Genomic DNA, 20,113 nt, shown 5'->3' on the forward strand with positions numbered 1-20,113 from the left:
TTACCTTCAAGTTATTGTTCAATTTTAACAAAATTTGATATAAATATAAAAAGTGATATGAACTTTCAATCTAACGGTTGAATTTATAAAATTTGCATTTAATATAAAGTTATTGAACGATGTAATACTTAATAAAAGTTACATCAGTATCATTTAAACTCTTCTCTTATATATATATATATATATATATATATATATATATATATATATATATATATATATATAACAAAACAATTAGTTTTTATGTAGTAAATCAGATAAAGAAAGAAATAAAAAATTGTTATAAAAAATCATAAACTTTAAACTTTCAGCTTCTTAAAAATAATTTATATTTTAAAAAAATTGAAAATTTAGGTTATTATTCCAAACATACAACTTATTTTGTAAATATTTTTCTTCCTAAAAAGAATTTGAAACCGAAAATAGTAATATTACTCAAACATGCTCTAAGTTCTTAATATCATTTTGGTTAAAAATATATATCAATATTATTATTTTAATAATACATTTTTTTTTATTTTGGTTTAACTTTTAAATATGTATTTAACAATTTTTTAGTTTCACACACTAATATGACAATGTTGCAACATCTCTCAAATTCAAAGACCAATTTAATTATTTACTCTTTAAAAATGAGATTGGTTTTTTTGTTTTGTTTTTTTATCCGTCAAAAAATAAAAAGTAAATTACATTATTTTCTTCTACGACATATTCTAATATATGACATAAAACATATTTTTTAAAAATTTTATTAAAATTTTGTTAACTTATGTTAAAAAAAAGTTAAGGTTAAATAAATTTTCAATCCTCCAACTTTTTAAGAATTCGATTTTTAATGTCTCTCAAATGTTTTTGTCAATTTGAAGTCTTCCATTAATTTTTTATCACATAAATTAGTTCTTATAGTTAAGTTTTTTATATTAATTGATAATGTATGCTAATAAATCATGACTGACTCAACTATTGATGTTCACATGATTATCTACTAGATATCAAATCATTTGACTCATAATTTTTCTATCTACTCATGGTTAGACATGATTTTTTTGAAAATAAAAGACGTTATTAAAATAAATCTTCATTCATATAACCATGATTGAATATTAAAATTACACTTGTCATATGATTTGACATTTAATAAACAGTCCTGCAAAATATTAATAGTTGAATCAGTCATAATTTATTAAGATACATCATTACTTGGCAAACAAGAGTAAATTTCAAGGACTAATTTATGTAACAGAAAATTAATGGAAGACTAAAAATTGACAAATTTTTTTAAGAAGGACTAATAGAATTCTTAAATATTAAGGGACTAAAAACTTATGTAACCCATAATGTTATAACCAAAACATCTTTTATATATACTAACATCTCAAAGTTGTAAATATTACATTACTCCTCCTTTTGTATTAAAACAAACAATTTCCTCCTCAACAAATACATTACACTTGAACAATTTATTTATTGTTTTACATATTCAATTATTATTTTAATAATTATTATGAATTTTGTCAAAATTAATTATATGTTTAAAATAATTTTTAATTATGATTTTTACAAAATATTTTCAAAGTTATCAAAATAAAAATAATATATATACAATGACAAATCCAAAAATTTTAAGAAGTGAAAACATAACTCATTCATAAACTTGTAACATTAAACATGTAACTTCACATTTATTTTAAAATATAAATATGCATCATAATTATTCCAATTTTATATTTTAAAAATATTGAATATTTCTTTTCATTCTTAACACTTTTAAAAATACATCTCTCTACATAAGCAACTAAATAACCATTTATCTCTCACATCAAAATTTTAACATTTTTAAGGTCGGCCTAATAATCATAAAGACCTAAAATAAAATTTGAGAAAAATTTATATATTTAAAATAAAAGATCTATATAGGTTGAGCCTTTCTTACCATTATATGTGGCCTCTTTTGGTTTACAAGATCTAATAGTAAATAATTTAGTTAGTAGACCTAAAACTTGATCTTTACTAGCTTTAGTCTTTAGTCACTCTTGAAAATTCTTTACTAATTTAACTTAATATTTATTTTTTTGTAAAGATAGAAAAGATTATAAAAATAATCTTATTTAGAATTGAACCTAGGTCCCATGCTTTTAATTACATCAATCATTCCTCATCCAATTACTAGGCTAATAACAATTAATAAAATATATACTAAAACAATTAAAAATTAATGTTGACATTTTTTACAAAATTAAAACACGTAGGTAATGACACTTAGTTTTTAACAATTTTTTCGTTATACTTAAGTTTTAGCATAATAATTGAAAAAAAATAATTACAATATGTGTATATAATAATAATTAAACACCAAAATATTAGTGGGAGCATTTGTACCACAATTTTCAACGTGAATATGTCGCTGTATATATAAGTACATGAGATCAAATACAAATATTATAACTAATGTAATATTTTTATAAATGTTTAAATAAAATAATATTTTCAGTATATAGCATTAATTATATATATATATATATATATATATATATATATATATATATATATATATATATATATTGTTCTTACCGGGAATCCGATGTAGAGATGGTCCGCTGGGTAAGATCGGTGAGCCTCCTTCGCTTGTATGTTGGTTGCTCCAAGATGGGGTGGTACCTGCAAAAGAGACTCTGATGCCAAAGTTAGTGTTTGTGGGAGTATCAGTCTCGTATAAGTAATGCACGTACCTTTGTGTGGATTAGGGTTTCGTTGGGCCTTGGGTCTGAGATCAGTTATGACCTAATTAGATAGCGGACCTCGTCTTGGCCGAGGTCTCCCAGCGCGTGTCCGAGGTCGTCCTGCGCTATGATGCTGAGTTTGAGCTCGGCTTAGCGGTACGGATAGTACACTAGCCCCCCGAGCTTCGAAGACCGTAGGTCGAGGAGTTAAGGCCGAGCTCAAAAACTTGTTGAGAATTCCGTTGAAACACTTTTGTTATAATTGTAAATCAGTTTAATTATATCAGCGGTCTCAAACACGGCAAGTATATCGGCCGTTCAAGTAGTAAAATTATCGTATCCACAGGGATTAGAAGGTAACATAAGCATTTATTGACTATTCGTGACTAAAGAATAATTCTAATTTCATAGTTTGTCATGTGAATTCAAGGTTATGACTATTAGAATGAAAGCTATAAAAATATTTGTTTGTGAGTGGACAAGGGTAGAAATGGTATAATGGTTTTGTGAGGTTGTGGGGGTCAGACTTCACCAAACGTTACACTAATGAATCCTTAATCTATTGTTACATACATTGCTCAGTCAACCCATAAGTTTACTCAAACCTAATCCCTTAGAGCAAGAGCCTAGATGCGGACATTGAATATCAATCCCTTGAGTACCCAATATCTACACCCGCATTACGGGCTAGGGTTTAAGACTACTAATGGGCTAAGCTCCATTCCTAGATACATCTCCCACTAGGCATTTGTTTCAGAGCTAGTTTCAATGGTTATTTTCCAACACCCAATGGAACCCATATCATGCAAAGGAGGATCAATCCAAAGCAAGCATTAAGAATAGAAACAACACAACAATGAATGAACAACATATATATATATATATATATATATATATATATATCATTGAAAACATAAGGATTACACTAGAATTCGTTGGCTACATCTAACCCCACAAAAATGGGTAGAACCACTCAACAATGAGGGTAAATACAAAATAGAGATGAAGGGAGAAATGAAGAACCGAAGGAAAGACCCACACACGAACGGCTCCAAGCTCCGGGAATCCCTTCCACAGCTCCTAAAACGCGCCTAATGTGTGAATGAGGGAGAAACCCTCGAAAATGGCTTCATATACGAGCTTGGGGAGATCAGATTAGGGTTTCGCGCCCGTCGCGTAAGTCTTCACACCCGGCGCGGGGTCTTCCAAATACTCTCTGTTGAAGATTGAAGAATCTACATCTGGAAGATGTTCCCTAGAAGTTTTAGTTTTGATGTTTTGCTCATGTTGCTTTTTATTTTAAGCCTATGTCAAAAGGATAATGTATTGATTGTTTAAAAGATTAGGCTTGTATGTGTTTGTTTGTTATGTGTTAAAAATTAGTAATTAACATGAAGGTGAAAATATCATAATACTCATTTTTCTTATTTCATTCATTGTTGAGAACATGAAGTATTAATTTACTGAGTGTTTGAGACTTTAAATGAAAACTTGAAAACATCAGAAATTTTCTGAGTTAAGGAATAGATTACCTGAACTGGTAATAGATTACCTGACTCATGTTGAAAAACTGATTGATACTGGAATAATCGATTACCATGTGTGGTAATAGATTACCAAACTGATTCTGATGATTTCAAGAGGAAAAAGGATCGTGTTAATCGATTACCTCTTTAAAGTAATCGATTACATCTGTTCCAAATGTGAGTTTTGTGTTATTTTGGCATCGTGTTAATCGATTACCATGTTAGGTAATAGATTAAAACAGGAGCTGAAACAATTAGTTCAGTTATTCAAACTCGTGGTAATAGATTACCATCACAGGTAATAGATTATCTCTGTTATGAATATAACTGAAATAACTGTTTCCTTGCACATGAAAATTGTCTTTAAATAAGATTAAAACTGAAGTTTTTTTTAAGAAGAGAAAAAAAAGAGAATTTTCACACACGGAAAGAAGAGAAATACTTACACGAACAAGAGAGACTTTTTTTTAGAATACACATTACTGCAAAAGAGAAAAAGATTTTCTGAAAAAGAAAGAAAGAACATATCTGCTGAAAATCAACTTTTGGAAAAAGAAGTGTGCAAGATCAATTCAAGAAGATGAAGTTCATATAGAAAATTCATTCTAAACTGGTTTACGTTGTTGAAGATCATATCTACACGAACAGGTGTACTCGTTTCTGATCTTTTATTGTTTGAATGGTTTTAACTCTTGAGATTAGAGAATCTCTGGAAGAGTTGTGTAAAGAGAAATCTTGAGATAGGTTTTTCTCAAGTAGGATATTGTGGGATCAATATTCTTGGGTTATATGTTTCTTGTGGAGTCAAGAAATGGTTTGTTAATCTTGTAGGTGTCAAGATTTGCTTGTTAAATTCATTGATTGGATATTGCTTGTGCAGGGTGCATGTAAAGAATATCAATAGTGGATTTGACTGGATTTAGAGGTGTATCTAAATCTGAAACTGGATGTAGGCCTTTGGATGGCTGAACCAGTATATATCTTGGTGCATGATTTTCTTAACTCTTACACTCTTTACATTCTGTATAAGTTTCTTGATTAATGTTGTATGAAGAAAAACATTATCTGCAGAAACTGAACTTTAAAGATTCTTGGTAATTGATAAATTCAATCTTTACATATCTTGTATTAATTGTGTTATTCAAATCTTGTTGGATAAGCTGTGCATATATAACTCTGAATTACTTTTTATGTTTAAAGGTTTGTTTTAAATCAAGATTTGTTTGGTAAAGATTTAGAAAGCAAACAAGAAAAGGAAAACTAACATAGAATCTATTCAACCCCCCCTTCTAGATTCTAACCGTAGGGACCAACAATTGGTACCAGAGCTGTATCTTGTAAAACATTCAAGACTAGATCTTTAGAAAGGTTAGATGGCTGGTAATCAATTACCGTTTGCTGAAGGTGCTTCTATAAACAGACCCCCATTGTTTTGTGGAGATAACTATCCCTTTTGGAAAGTTAGAATGAAAATTTTCATGGAATCTGTTCATAGAAATATTTGGCAGGCTGTAATCACAGATTACAAAATACCCACTAAGATAGAGGGAGGAAAAGAAATTGAGAAACCATATGATAGCTGGGATCAAAGTGAAATTAGAAGAGCAGAGAATGATGCAAAATCTTTAAATATCATACATTCTGCACTAAATTCTGATGAATTTTTTAGAATTTCAGCTTGTTCTACAACAAAGGAAGCTTGGGATTTAATCCAAGTAACACATGAAGGAACTCCAGAAGTGAGAAGAGCTAGAAAGAACACACTCATTCAGGAATATGAAACCTTCAGAATGAATCAAGGTGAAACTGTCATGGATATGCAAAAGAGGTTCATTCACATAATAAATCACCTAAAAGGATTAGGGAAAGACTTCGTGGAAGAAGAAGTAAATGTCAAAATCCTGAAGTCACTAAACAGAAGATGGCAACCAACTGTCACAGCAATTACAGAGTCAAAGAACTTAGCTCAGATGACAAGTGCTGAGTTATTTGGAAAGCTAAGAGAATATGAGATGGATCTGTCAAGGATTGCTGATGAAGAACAAAAAGATAAAAAGGCAAAAGGTCTGGCCTTAAAGGTAAAAGAATCCTCAAGTGATGAAGAGGATAGCAGCAATGAAAGTTCTGAACAAGAAGAATTAAATCTAATGGTGAAGAATTTCAGAAAATTCATGAGAAGGAAGAACAACAATAAGAGATTCTCCAGTCAGAAGAAATCCTTCAAGAAGAATGAAAACTCATCTCCAAAGTTCAAATGTTTTGAATGTGGAAAAGCTGGACACATGAGAGCTGACTGTCCAAGCCTGAAAAAGAATGAGGAGACGAAACAAAAGTTCAGATCAAAGAAAAAGAAAGCATACATAGCATGGGAAGAGAATGCCTCAACAACTTCAAGTGATAGTGATGAGGATCAGGAAGCAAATCTCTGTCTCATGACCAAACATAATTCAGATTATGAGGTATATGATTCTGACTCATCTATTGACTCGTATGATGAATTGCAAAATGCATTTGCTGAACTGTATGCTGAAGCAAAGAAATTAGAAAAATCAAATAATGTTTACAAAAAGAAAATGACACACATGAGAGATAAAATTTCTGATTTAGAGAATGATAACAGGAAACTACTTTCAGATATCTCTAAACTAAAGTCACCATGTGAGAACTGTGAAACATTGTATGCTGCATTAAAAGCAAAGGATAAAGAAAAACAGAATGTTAATGTTATGAAATCCATTAATTCCCACTCATGTAACTATTGTATGAAATCTGGTCATAACTACTACAGATGCATGATAAGGAAATTTGGCATTCCTAGTGGAAAATATAAATGGATTAAGAAATTCGATTATGTACTCACTGATTCTCCAGGACCCAAGATCCATTGGGTACCAAAATCAAATTGAATAACTTGTGTTGCAGGTGTGCTTGAGAGCAAAGCAATCAATGTGGTACTTAGACAGCGGCTGCTCAAGACACATGACAGGAGATAAAAGCAAATTTATCTCATTACAGGAAAAAGAAGGAGGATCTGTAACATATGGAGATAACAACAAAGGCAGAATACTAGGCTCAGGCAGTGTTGGTAACAATTCCAATACTCTCATTGAAAATGTCCTGTATGTAGAAGGTCTCAAATATAACCTGCTTAGTATTAGCCAGCTTTGTGACAAAAATTACAATATCTCTTTTAATAATCAATGCTGTATGGTTTGTGATAAGGAATCAAATGAAGTCTTGCTTATAGGAAAAAGAGTCAATAACATATACATCTTAGACTTAGAGCATTCATCATCCAATTCTTGTCTCACATCACATGATAATGTAACATGGTTATGGCATAGACGCATTGCACATATAAATGCAGATCAGTTAAATAGACTTGCATCTAAAGATCTTGTTAGTGGTCTTCCAAAGATCAAGTTCTCTAAACAAGGACTTTGTGATGCATGTCAAAAGGGAAAGCAGACTAGAGCTTCTTTTAAATCAAAGAAAGTTATGTCAACCTCTAGACCGCTGGAACTTTTGCACATGGATCTCTTTGGACCATCAAGAACCAAAAGTCTAGGTGGAAACACTTATGCTTTAGTTCTCATTGATGACTACTCCAGATTCACATGGGTTGCATTTATATCCCATAAAGACAATGCTTTTAAAGCCTTTAGAATCATTTCAAAAAGAATTCAGAATGAAAAGGACTTGAAAATTAAATCTTTGCGAAGTGATCATGGTGGTGAATTTCAAAATGAATCTTTTCAAACTTTTTGTGAAGAAAATGGTATTAATCACAATTTTTCTGTCCCTAGAACTCCTCAACAAAATGGAGTTGTAGAGAGGAAAAATAGATCTCTAATAGAGCTAGCAAGAGCCATGTTAAATGAAAATGGTTTACCAAAATACTTTTGGGCTGATGCAGTAAGCACTGCATGCTATGTTCTAAATAGAATCTTGATTAGACCTATTTTAAAGAAAACACCATATGAGCTTTACAAAGGAAGAAAGCCTGACATTTCACATTTTAAAGTGTTTGGCTGTAAGTGTTTTGTTCTGAATAATGGAAAAGACACTCTTGGAAAATTTGATGCTAAGGCTGATGAAGGAGTTTTTATTGGATATTCTGCAATTAGCAAAGCATATAGAGTCTTTAACAAAAGTACCTTATCTGTTGAAGAATCTATACATGTTACTTTTGATGAAACTAACATCCTTGAAAAAGGAAAATCTCTTAATGATGAAGATGAGATAGGTGACAGTATTACACAAGAAGAAGAAAAACTGGAACTACAGCAGAAAACACCATCTGAAGACACATCACTACCCAAAGAATGGAGGAAACCCAAAGATCTATCTCTGGATAACATTCTTGGAGATATAAATAAGGGAGTTTCTACTAGACACTCTTTTAATCTTCTAAGTGATGATATGGCATTTGTTTCTCAAATTGAACCATTATGTGTGGAACATGCATTAAAAGATGAATTCTAGATAATGGCCATGCATGATGAACTGAATCAATTCAAAAGAAATGATGTTTGGATTTTAGTTCCTTTCAATAAGAATATGAATGTCATTGGTACAAAATGGGTTTTCAGAAACAAACTAAATGAAGAAGGTGTTATAGTTAAAAATAAAGCTAGATTAGTAGCCAAAGGATACAATCAACAGGAAGGTATAGACTTTGGTGAAACATATGCTCCAGTTGCTAGATTAGAAGCTGTTAGGCTTTTACTTGCATTTGCTTGTGTGTTTGATTTCAAACTATATCAAATGGATGTGAAAAGTGCATTTTTAAATGGTTTAATTGATGAAGAAGTTTATGTAGCTCAACCACCTGGTTTTGTTGACTGCAAATTACCTAAGCATGTTTACAAGCTCAAGAAAGCTTTGTATGGACTGAAACAAGCTCCAAGGAAATGGTATGAAAGGCTGAGTAAGTTTCTACTAACTCATGACTTTCAAAGAGGTAATGTTGATAAAACTCTTTTCATAAAGAGAAAATCAAAAGATATTCTGCTGATTCAGATTTATGTTGATGATATAATATTTGGATCAACTAACCAATCTCTTTGTGGAGAATTTGTTTCCAATATGCAGAAGGAGTTTGATATGTCTATGATGGGAGAATTAAGCTTCTTCCTAGGACTACAAGTCAAACAAATGGAAAATGGAATTTTTCTACATCAAACTAAATATAGCAAAGAACTGTTAAAGAAATTTGATATGGAGAATTGTAAGATATCAAATACTCCTATGTCTACTAATTGTTATCTAGATAGTGATATTGCAGGAAAAGATGTTGAAGAATCAATGTATAGAGGGATCATTGGATCTCTTCTGTATCTAACAGCTAGCAGACCTGACATCATGTACAGTGTATGTGTATGTGCTAGATTCCAATCAAAACCAAAGGAATCACATCTGAAGGCTGTAAAGAAAATACTGAAGTATTTGAAAGGCACAATCAATGTCGGATTGTGGTATCCTAAAGGTACTTCTCCATCTTTAACTGGTTACTCTGACTCCGATTTTGCTGGTTGTAAATTGGATAGGAAAAGTACAAGTGGAACGTGCCACACGTTTGGAGAATGTCTCATATCGTGGCAGAGCAAGAAACAAGCTTGTGTAGCACTCTCAACTGCTGAAGCTGAGTATATAGCTGCTGGAAGCTGCTGTGCTCAGTCAATTTGGTTTAAACATCAACTTCAAGACTTTGGATTGAAGATTGATCACATACCACTGAAGTGTGACAACACAAGTGCAATTAACATTTCAAGGAATCCTATTCTACACTCAAGAACTAAGCACATTGAAGTTAGACATCACTTTATCAGAGATCATGTAGAGAAAGGAGACTGTGACATCAAATTCATAATGTCAGAAGATCAACTTGCTGACATCTTTACAAAGCCTCTACCAAAGGAAAGATTTTTCAAGCTAAGAACCAATCTTGGTATCATTAGTGAGTCCAATCTATCCTAAATCTCATAATTAAAGTATGATTGTGTGAATATGCATGAAATTGCTAAGCACTTATAGGTTTAAACTTGATGTATGTGCACTCATAATAGGAAATCACACAAAACACAGTATGCCCTGTATCTGCACATATTTCTCTGTGATAATCGATTACCTATCGGGTTAATCGATTACCATTGGAAGAAATGAAGAAATTGCTGAAAAATCAACAGCAGTAATCGATTATCAATTTTCAGTAATCGACTACCTCTGCTACTTTGATGCAATTTCTGATGCATACCCACTGTGATAATCGATTACCATGAGGGTTAATCGATTACCACTCACTCACTTGCATAATTACCCTGTTTCAGTTGCGAGATAATCGATTACCAACTGGGTTAATCGATTACCTGACGCGAACCCCTGTGTTTTTTATTAAGTACTCAAAAACCCTCTTTAAATCTGTTTCGAATTCAAATTAATTCAAAACTCTCTCCATTTTTTGCTTCAAACTAAAACGAACGAAACCCCTGGTTCCCTTTTCTATCTCAAAATCTCTTTCAAAACCTAACCCTAAGCCCCATTCATGGAAAGTCTTGGCAAAGGAAAGCGTGTAAAGCACAAAGCCAACAGAGATTACCCTCGTCCTACTACTCAAGGTCAAGGTACATCTAAAAAGAAAAAACAAGAGTCCTCTCGTCCAGAACCTGAAGAAGAATATTCTCATTCGTGGTTCACAAGGAAGTCTCAAGAGGAAACTTTCAATGAGTCTTTTGCTTGCAAAGACATTGTGGCTCCAAAGGTACTCTACTCGTCTTGGCTTATAGAGCAAGGTTTTACGTTTCCTACTCTGTTATCTTGTCAAGGAGTTAGCAAATTTGTTGGGTTAAGTGGACTGTACTACCCTGATCTTGTTAGGGTCTTTTACTCAAATTTGGGAAGAGATGAAAATGGTGCTTTGGTTTCAGAAGTTAAAGGAATAAAAGTTACTCTATCTGCTGATGTATTTTTGAAGATTGGTGGATTAACCAAAAATGGTATTAAACCTACCTTCAATGAATTAAAGATGAAAAATTTCTCAATAGGTAAAGATACGTTTTTTATGAGTATGCTGAGGGATGTTTCAGCCTGGGAGGCTAATAAAGAATACAAAAGAAAAGAAAAGAGGAAAATTACATATAATGCTGGAGGTCTACGAGTGGAAGATAGACTCCTACATTATGTAATTGTTTGGATTCTGGCAGCAAGGGGGAGCAATCACGCACAAATCAGTGAAAAAGATATGGCACTGCTCGCAGCTTTTAAGAACAACATTCAAGTTGATTGGGTATATGTGGTAGAAGACATAATGCTAAAGACAAGGAGGTTAATGGACTGCAAGTGTCCATATGCTGTGTTCATAAGCAAGGTATTGGTGTTCTATAAAGTTCCCTTAACTGGTGAAGCAAGAGAGGTCACCAGAGATGTTCATGATATCAAGGATAGAGCTCTGAAAATGATGAAGCTAGTGAAAACAGATGCTGGTTGGATAGCAAAGGAAGATGTTCCTACTGCTGAGACTACAGAGCCGTCTCAACCTGAAGTTCAAACTGAAGAAGAGGAAGGTGCTGAAGAGCCCAAGCCTCTTTCTACTTTTGAGCTATCTGTTCTGGCAAAGCTAGATGACATCAGAGAAACTCAGAGAAGAGATTATCAAGAGCTGAAGGCTTGTTTTGAATCTATATCTGAACGACTGGATGCGATGAACATACCCTACCCTGAAGAACTTTAGTTATGCATTACATTTTAGGCACTGCATTTTAATTTGTTCTGCATAAATACTTTGATTTATATTTCAGACTTAAAGTTTGTAATAGTTGTAGTATTTGTATGCTTCTGAACATTTTTAATGCTTATATGATGAAAGTCTTATTAAGTGCTTGTTGTTTTTGTTGCATAAGTATCATGTTATTTCTCTGTTTACTCTGTTTTTTTTGGTTTGGTTAAGCCAAACAGGGGGAGAAATTCATGAGAAACTGATTAAATGTTTATATGGTTGTTTATGTATTGTATAAGAAAGAAATGGAAATAGAACTGCATAATGCTTTGTATGGAAGTTTTTGTTCTAGACATATGCAGGTTCAAATTCAAGTTCAAATTTCAAACAAACAAGTGAAACAAAACAACATGATGATCGTGAAAGTCAACATGAAGAGTTTGGCTCATCAAAACCAAAAAGGGGGAGATTGTTGAAGATTGAAGAATCTACATCTGGAAGATGTTCCCTAGAAGTTTTAGTTTTGATGTTTTGCTCATGTTGCTTTTTATTTTAAGCCTATGTCAAAAGGATAATGTATTGATTGTTTAAAAGATTAGGCTTGTATGTGTTTGTTTGTTATGTGTTAAAAATTAGTAATTAACATGAAGGTGAAAATATCATAATACTCATTTTTCTTATTTCATTCATTGTTGAGAACATGAAGTATTAATTTACTGAGTGTTTGAGACTTTAAATGAAAACTTGAAAACATCAGAAATTTTCTGAGTTAAGGAATAGATTACCTGAACTGGTAATAGATTACCTGACTCATGTTGAAAAACTGATTGATACTGGAATAATCGATTACCATGTGTGGTAATAGATTACCAAACTGATTCTGATGATTTCAAGAGGAAAAAGGATCGTGTTAATCGATTACCTCTTTAAAGTAATCGATTACCTCTGTTCCAAATGTGAGTTTTGTGTTATTTTGGCATCGTGTTAATCGATTACCATGTTAGGTAATAGATTAAAACAGGAGCTGAAACAATTAGTTCAGTTATTCTAACTCGTGGTAATAGATTACCATCACAGGTAATAGATTATCTCTGTTATGAATATAACTGAAATAACTGTTTCCTTGCACATGAAAATTGTCTTTAAATAAGATTAAAACTGAAGTTTTTTTTAAGAAGAGAAAAAAAAGAGAATTTTCACACACGGAAAGAAGAGAAATACTTACACGAACAAGAGAGACTTTTTTTAGAATACACATTACTGCAAAAGAGAAAAAGATTTTCTGAAAAAGAAAGAAAGAACATATCTGCTGAAAATCAACTTTTGGAAAAAGAAGTGTGCAAGATCAATTCAAGAAGATGAAGTTCATATAGAAAATTCATTCTAAACTGGTTTACGTTGTTGAAGATCATATCTACACGAACAGGTGTACTCGTTTCTGATCTTTTATTGTTTGAATGGTTTTAACTCTTGAGATTAGAGAATCTCTGGAAGAGTTGTGTAAAGAGAAATCTTGAGATAGGTTTTTCTCAAGTAGGATATTGTGGGATCAATATTCTTGGGTTATATGTTTCTTGTGGAGTCAAGAAATGGTTTGTTAATCTTGTAGGTGTCAAGATTTGCTTGTTAAATTCATTGATTGGATATTGCTTGTGCAGGGTGCATGTAAAGAATATCAATAGTGGATTTGACTGGATTTAGAGGTGTATCTAAATCTGAAACTGGATGTAGGCCTTTGGATGGCTGAACCAGTATATATCTTGGTGCATGATTTTCTTAACTCTTACACTCTTTACATTCTGTATAAGTTTCTTGATTAATGTTGTATGAAGAAAAACATTATCTGCAGAAACTGAACTTTAAAGATTCTTGGTAATTGATAAATTCAATCTTTACATATCTTGTATTAATTGTGTTATTCAAATCTTGTTGGATAAGCTGTGCATATATAACTCTGAATTACTTTTTATGTTTAAAGGTTTGTTTTAAATCAAGATTTGTTTGGTAAAGATTTAGAAAGCAAACAAGAAAAGGAAAACTAACATAGAATCTATTCAACCCCCCTTCTAGATTCTAACCGTAGGGACCAACACTCTCTGCCTTAGGACACGCCCGGCGCAATTAATTTTACGCCCGGCGCAGATGTGACTTTGCAGAGGTGAGACTCTGTTTTGATCAAGCCTGACGCGGGTCATGTGGCGCCCGGCGCATTCACTCTTCTCTGCTCCTTAGCTTCTTAGATTTCCAATCCAAAGGATCTTCAACTTTCCACTCTTCACTCAATACCTGCACAAAAAATAAGGTGGATTAAGGTATTGTTAGATGAATTTGGGTTAGTTATATCTGCACACAAAAGGAACCAAAAAGAGAACAATTATATTGCAATGGTTCAGAGGATGAGTGGAATTGTTCAATAAGTCTCATCCAAAAAGAAATAAAATTGAGACTTAACACTCGTCGAGGGGCCGTGACTTTTCGCGTATGCTTACCTGTCAAGATGCCATGTGTCACAATCGTTGCCTTGTTCTTGAAGACGTGCAGGCAGCGTGTGACGGTTATATAATGCTGGTTTGCCTCGCCATAATGGGCTTCATTAAGTGTGTCAGGTGATCTCTCTCTCTCCGACACGTGTCGTGACCGTTTGAATTTCGGGGAGCCCTTTTCTCTCTCTCGCGCCTCTTCCCGTTCTCGCTTTCTCTGTCTCCGTTCTCCTTCGTCGCCTTCTCCGGTAACCGAGTTTTCATTCTCTATTTTCTATTCTTTCTTTGTCCAAGGAGTACCAGGTACTTCTATTTCCTTATCTTCTTCTTCTTCTAATGGGCAGGAACAAGTGGCATGAGTTGAAGCATCGCTACAACGTCGCCGAGATTGAGGTCCCAGAGCCTCAAGAGGAGGATGTGGCCCTCCTGAAGACACACAGGAAAAGACAGAGGGGAGAGAAGGAGGTCGGGGGGACCTTTGCCCCTCGGGAGGCTGAGGAGGTTACTTCTAAGGCCGCTGACGCTGACGCAGTCGACCTTACGGGGAGTCCTCCGCCGGAGGGGGCTCCCCAAGTGGCCGCCGAGGAGGTTGCTCCAGCTGCCGAACAGGTCGTCCAGGCCACCGAGGTTGGTGCTATGGTTTGTGGCTTTTCTTTTATATTTTCACTTCTTGGTTTTCTGACTTAAGAACGTCTTTTACAGGCTAGGGACGCTGCCGAGGTCCCGGTGGCCCCGAGCTCGGAGGTACCCGTGGTGGGTGTCCCCGTTGCCGAGCAAGGGACGTCGGCTGCTGCTAAAGCTCATGGCAAGGGGCCGAGCTCCGAGGTCCCAACATCTACTCCCGCAACCTCGGCGCCGCCATCAGGCTCGTCAAAGGAGGGTCCCAGAAGCCAGTACCTCGCCCATCGCTTCGGGAAGGATCGTTCTCGGGTGTGGATGGATCATGTCAGCGCTTCGGAGGGCATAGATTCTCTGTGGAGTGCGGGGGTGACCTTGGAGAAGTTCTTCTCCAAGGAGTCGCTGAGTTCAGCCGATCAAGCCATGATCGAGACGGTCGGGCCGGTGGAAGGCCTTGATTCTGCTGAGATCTTTCTGCAGAGGGCAATGGCCATTGTGGACCATTGGCAGCACAAGTGGGCCAAGCATCAGAAGGACCTTGAGAAGATGAGGGACCAAGTCCAGCCGCTGGAGGAGGAGAACAGGGCTCTGGTGGCCGCCCTCGACGAGGCCAAAAGGCAGAATGAGGCTGAGCTTCGAGCTACAAGGGGAGATCTCGCAAGGGTTCAGAAGTCTCTGGAGATTGCCTTGCGGTCTAATGAGACTTATGCTTCCCAAGTGGGTGAACTGCAGGAGCTCGCCACCTCTTCCCGGGGTCGAGTGCGTTCCTTAGAAGATGAGGTGACGTCTCTGAAGGCTGATTTGGTGGCGGCGGCCGAGAAGTGTCTTTGTGACGAGGTGCTTCTTGGCGGGAAAGAAGAGGAGGTTGCCGCTTGAGGGTGGACCTTGCGAAGATGGCAGCGGAGAGGTTCGAGTTGGAGAAGAAGCTCGTTGACACTGAGTGAGCCATCTTGTTTGAGCATAAGAGGGGATTTCTGAAGGCAGCTCGCCAGGCGAGGTTACTTGCTCTCGGGATCGACTTCTCGGCAATGCATGTGGAGAAGGAGATGCGCTTCGGGGAGCTGGTAAGAGAAGATGACCCTGACGACAGCTCGAGCGACAATGCCTCCGCCTAGGCCATCTTTGTAATAGTTTTGTTTATTTTTGTCTGGATTCATGTTTTGAACCTGCGAACTTGGTCTTGTATATGTTGTTTTCTTTGAGCTTTCCATAGTTCTTCTGTTTTTGAATTTGTGTGTTTTGCGTTTGTGCGTTTTGCGCTTTTCCGGGGCTCAAACTTGGCCTCATGTGGATAATTTGTCCCGAGGTTCAAACTCGACCTTTAGCTTAGAATGAAATAAATCGTGCCAAGGTTCGGACTCGACCTCGGCGTAAAGTAGAATAAATTGTACCAAGGTTCGAACTCGACCTTGGCTTTAGAGTTAAATAGATCGTGCCAAGGTTCGAATTTGACCTCGGCTTTATGGTGAGATAAGTCGCGCCAAGGTTCGAACTCGACCTCGGCGTAAAGTAGAATAAATTGTACCAAGGTTCGAACTTGACGTCAGTTTTATAGTGAAATAAGTCGTGCCAAGGTTCGAACTCGACCTCGGCGTAAAGTAGAATAAATTATACCAAGGTTCGAACTCAACCTCGGTTTTAAGCGAAACGTTTTAAGGTTCGAACTCGACCTTGTCTAAGAGCGAGATACGTCGGCGTAAAGTGAAGTAGATCATGCTAAGGTTCGGATTCGACCTCGGATTCTGCATAAACCATCTTATGGTAAAATAATGTAAAATTAAGCAAATATGAATGGAAAGGAACGAGTTATTTTATTGATTGTATATATGTGCCTCGTTAAAAACCCTCTCAGCCAAAACCCATTTTTCTGTTTTTTGGGACAAAAAGCTGAGGCGGGAAAAGAGTGCACAACTCATTCTTACAAGTTCAGCTGAAATAGAGTTTAAGATGTGTGGTGTTCCAAGTCCGCGAAATGACTTTGCCGCTGAGTTCTTCTAGCCTGTATACCCCATTTTCTAAGTCTTCTACAACTCGAAATGGGCCACCCCAGTTGGGTGCAAGCTTTCCGTCTGATGTGTCTTTCCGTGCTTCGCCTAACAGTCGCCATACCAAGTCACCAACTCGGAAAGAGCAAGGTCGTACTCGCGTATTGTATCTTCTGGAAGCTCGGAGTTTGCAGGCTTCTTCATGAATCCGAGCTTCGTCTTTGAGCTCGTCAATGAAGTCGAGGTCGGCTGCTAACTCTTGAGCGTTCTGCTCCTCGTTGAAGGCCTAGTGTCGGTGAGATGTTTCTCCGATTTCCACTGGGATCATTGCGTCAGCTCTGTAGGTCAGCCTGTAGGGCGTTTCTTGCGTTGTTGACTGGGGGGTGCAATGGTATGCCCAAAGGATGCTAGGGAGTTCGTCGGCCCATTGTCCTTTAGCGTTCCCTAGTCGCTTCTTAAGTTCTCGGAGGATGACCTTGTTGGCGGCTTCGGCCTGGCCATTGGTCTGGGGGTGTTCCACCGAGGTTAGAAGGTGTTTGATACCGAGCTCTCGGAGGAAGTTCTCGAAGCTTTGTGCGATGAACTGCTTGCCGTTATCGGTGACGAGGGAATGAGGGATGCCGAATCTGCATATGATGTTTTTCCAAGTGAATTTTTGGACATTGTCGGTGGTGATCTTGGCGAGTGGGCATGCCTCGATCCACTTGGTGAAATAATCAACGGTTCAGGCTTGAGTGCCATGAGCATGGCGTGTAGGACGACCTCGGGATTCAAATTTCGAATTTTCACCGAGATGCCGGAAAAGCGTTCTATGAACGTTCGTAGTGGTTCGTCGTCGCTCTGTCTGAGACTGGCCAGGGCAGCTGACGTGATGTGATAGGTCGGCTCGTTGCATATTGCGCCGTGAACCATCTGAACAGAGTGCCGAAGCTGTCAATCGACTCGGAAGGTAGCTGGGTATACTAGTTGAGTGCAGCCCCCTTGAGCGAGGTTGGAAAAACCCTACACAGAATAGCATCCTCATTAGTGTAAAGGTTTACCTGTGTAGTGTACAGATCGATGTGCTCGTTTCCGTCGTGCCGTCGTAACGGTCGATGTGGAAAGGCTTCCATTCAAAAGGGAGAGGTGTTTCCATGATGCCATCCACAAAAGGGTGACGGCGGAAGGCCGCTTGATTTCCCGTGACGTGGGCAGGAGCATTGCTGACGTCATGGGCCGACCTGTTCGTCGATACGTGAGACCGATGTGTGGCAGGCCTGGGAGTCGGTGCCCTAGTTGCTGTCGGTGGTTGAGAAATCGAGTGCCCCTCTTCCTCGTGTAGGTTACTCGGTTGAGGGGGTTGATCAGAGGACGCCGAGGGAGCTGAGCACGAATACGCTCATTCTCGGCGCGTAGCGTCGCTAGGTCAGCTTCATTAGCGGTACGCATCGCTGCTAGGTCAATTTTGTGATTGGCACGCATGCTTTGCAGATCGGCGGTGTGTTGCTGCCGCATCTGCTCGACCTGTTCGATCAGTCTCCTCAATGTTGCTTCGTTTTCCATGCTAGTTACATGATCTAGGTCGTCTGTTGCGCGTCTGCTATGGCTTCTGGTGAAAACCATAAGCGTGGCCGATAAGAGCTGTCTTGATCGGCCCCACGGTGGGCGCCAAATGTTCTTACCGGGGATTTGATGTAGAGATGGTCCGCTGGGTAAGATCGGTGAGCCTCCTTCGCTGGTACGTTGGTTGCTCCAAGATGGGGGTGGTACCTGCAAAAGAGACTCTGATGCCAAAGTTAGTGTTTGTGGGAGTATCAGTCTCGTATAAGTAATGCACGTACCTTTGTGTGGATTAGGGTTTCGTTGGGCCTTGGGCCTGAGATCAGTTATGACCTAATTAGATATCGGACCTCGTCTTGGCTGAGGTCTCCCAGCGCGTGTCCGAGGTCGTCCTGCACTATGATGCCGAGTTCGAGCTCAGCTTAGCAGTACGGATAATATATAAAACACAAGTATCAAGTTATTATTTAATTTTTTAAAAATATAATAATTTTGGTAATTATGAAAATAATTATATGTGAAGGTCAACAATCTATAGAAGAACCCTCCTTACATTACATCCATCAATTTGTCACCAAAAAACACTAACAGTGTTTTTATATGATGGTATCCACACCCCCAAATTAAATAATATTAAATATTTTCCAACATCAATTTGTCACCAAAAGCACTAACAGTGTTTTTATATGATGGTATCCACACCCCCAAATTAAATAATATTAAATATTTTCCAACCCATCCAATTCATTTTGGCCAAAAGAAATCAATTTGTCACCAAAAAACACTAACAGTGTTTTTATATGATGGTATCCACACCCCCAAATTAAATAATATTAAATATTTTCCAACCCATCCAATTCATTTTGGCCAAAAGAAATTGCTTTAGTTTTTGTGATTAGTTCAGGGAAAAAATGAAATTGGTCTAATAATATCAAAATGAAAACAAAGGGAAAATATTGTAAAGACGGATAATCATTTTAAAAGGTCCTACCGGGAGTCGAACCCAGGTCGCTGGATTCAAAGTCCAGAGTGCTAACCACTACACCATAGAACCAACTTGTTAAAGATTTTCACAATTTTGTTGATATTAAGATTCCACCTTTGCACTTTAAACAACAAACTTGACCGTAACCCAATGATAATTCTTTATTCGTATGATATACCTTGAGCTTGTAATAATGTTACAATTATTTTTAATTACTAGACGCTTATGGACATATACCAACAAATTAGAAGACAATATATTTTTAATTTATCCATACAAAAAAAAAGCAAGATAAACTTTTGAAAGATAAAAGTATAATTTTGATACTTGATACAAAAGTATTCAATAACAATAAAAGACTGTGGATGAAGTGATGAAAGAGAAAATTTCATCCATTCTTTGAACTTTTGTCAGAATATAATATAGATGTTTACAGTGAAATTTGTTTTATGGATTCTTTTTACTTGAACTAGCACGAAAAATGTTTCAATTTAAATATGTGGTGTTTCTGAGTTTTAGTCTTATAAAACGAGAAGAGGAGTAGTA

The 20,113-nt window shown here is 36.5% G+C and overlaps 1 non-coding gene across 1 annotated transcript; it reads right to left on the minus strand.

Annotated features, from left to right (window-relative positions):
- Positions 1–19,564: 19,564 nt before the first annotated feature.
- Positions 19,565–19,636, minus strand: TRNAQ-UUG (transfer RNA glutamine (anticodon UUG)). The gene has a single exon. It is a non-coding gene; the product is annotated as a tRNA-Gln (tRNA).
- Positions 19,637–20,113: the final 477 nt, after the last annotated feature.

Source organism: Cajanus cajan, chromosome 9 (genome assembly GCF_000230855.2).
Source record: "Cajanus cajan strain Asha chromosome 9, NIPB_CcT2T_4, whole genome shotgun sequence".
NCBI lineage: Eukaryota > Viridiplantae > Streptophyta > Magnoliopsida > Fabales > Fabaceae > Cajanus > Cajanus cajan.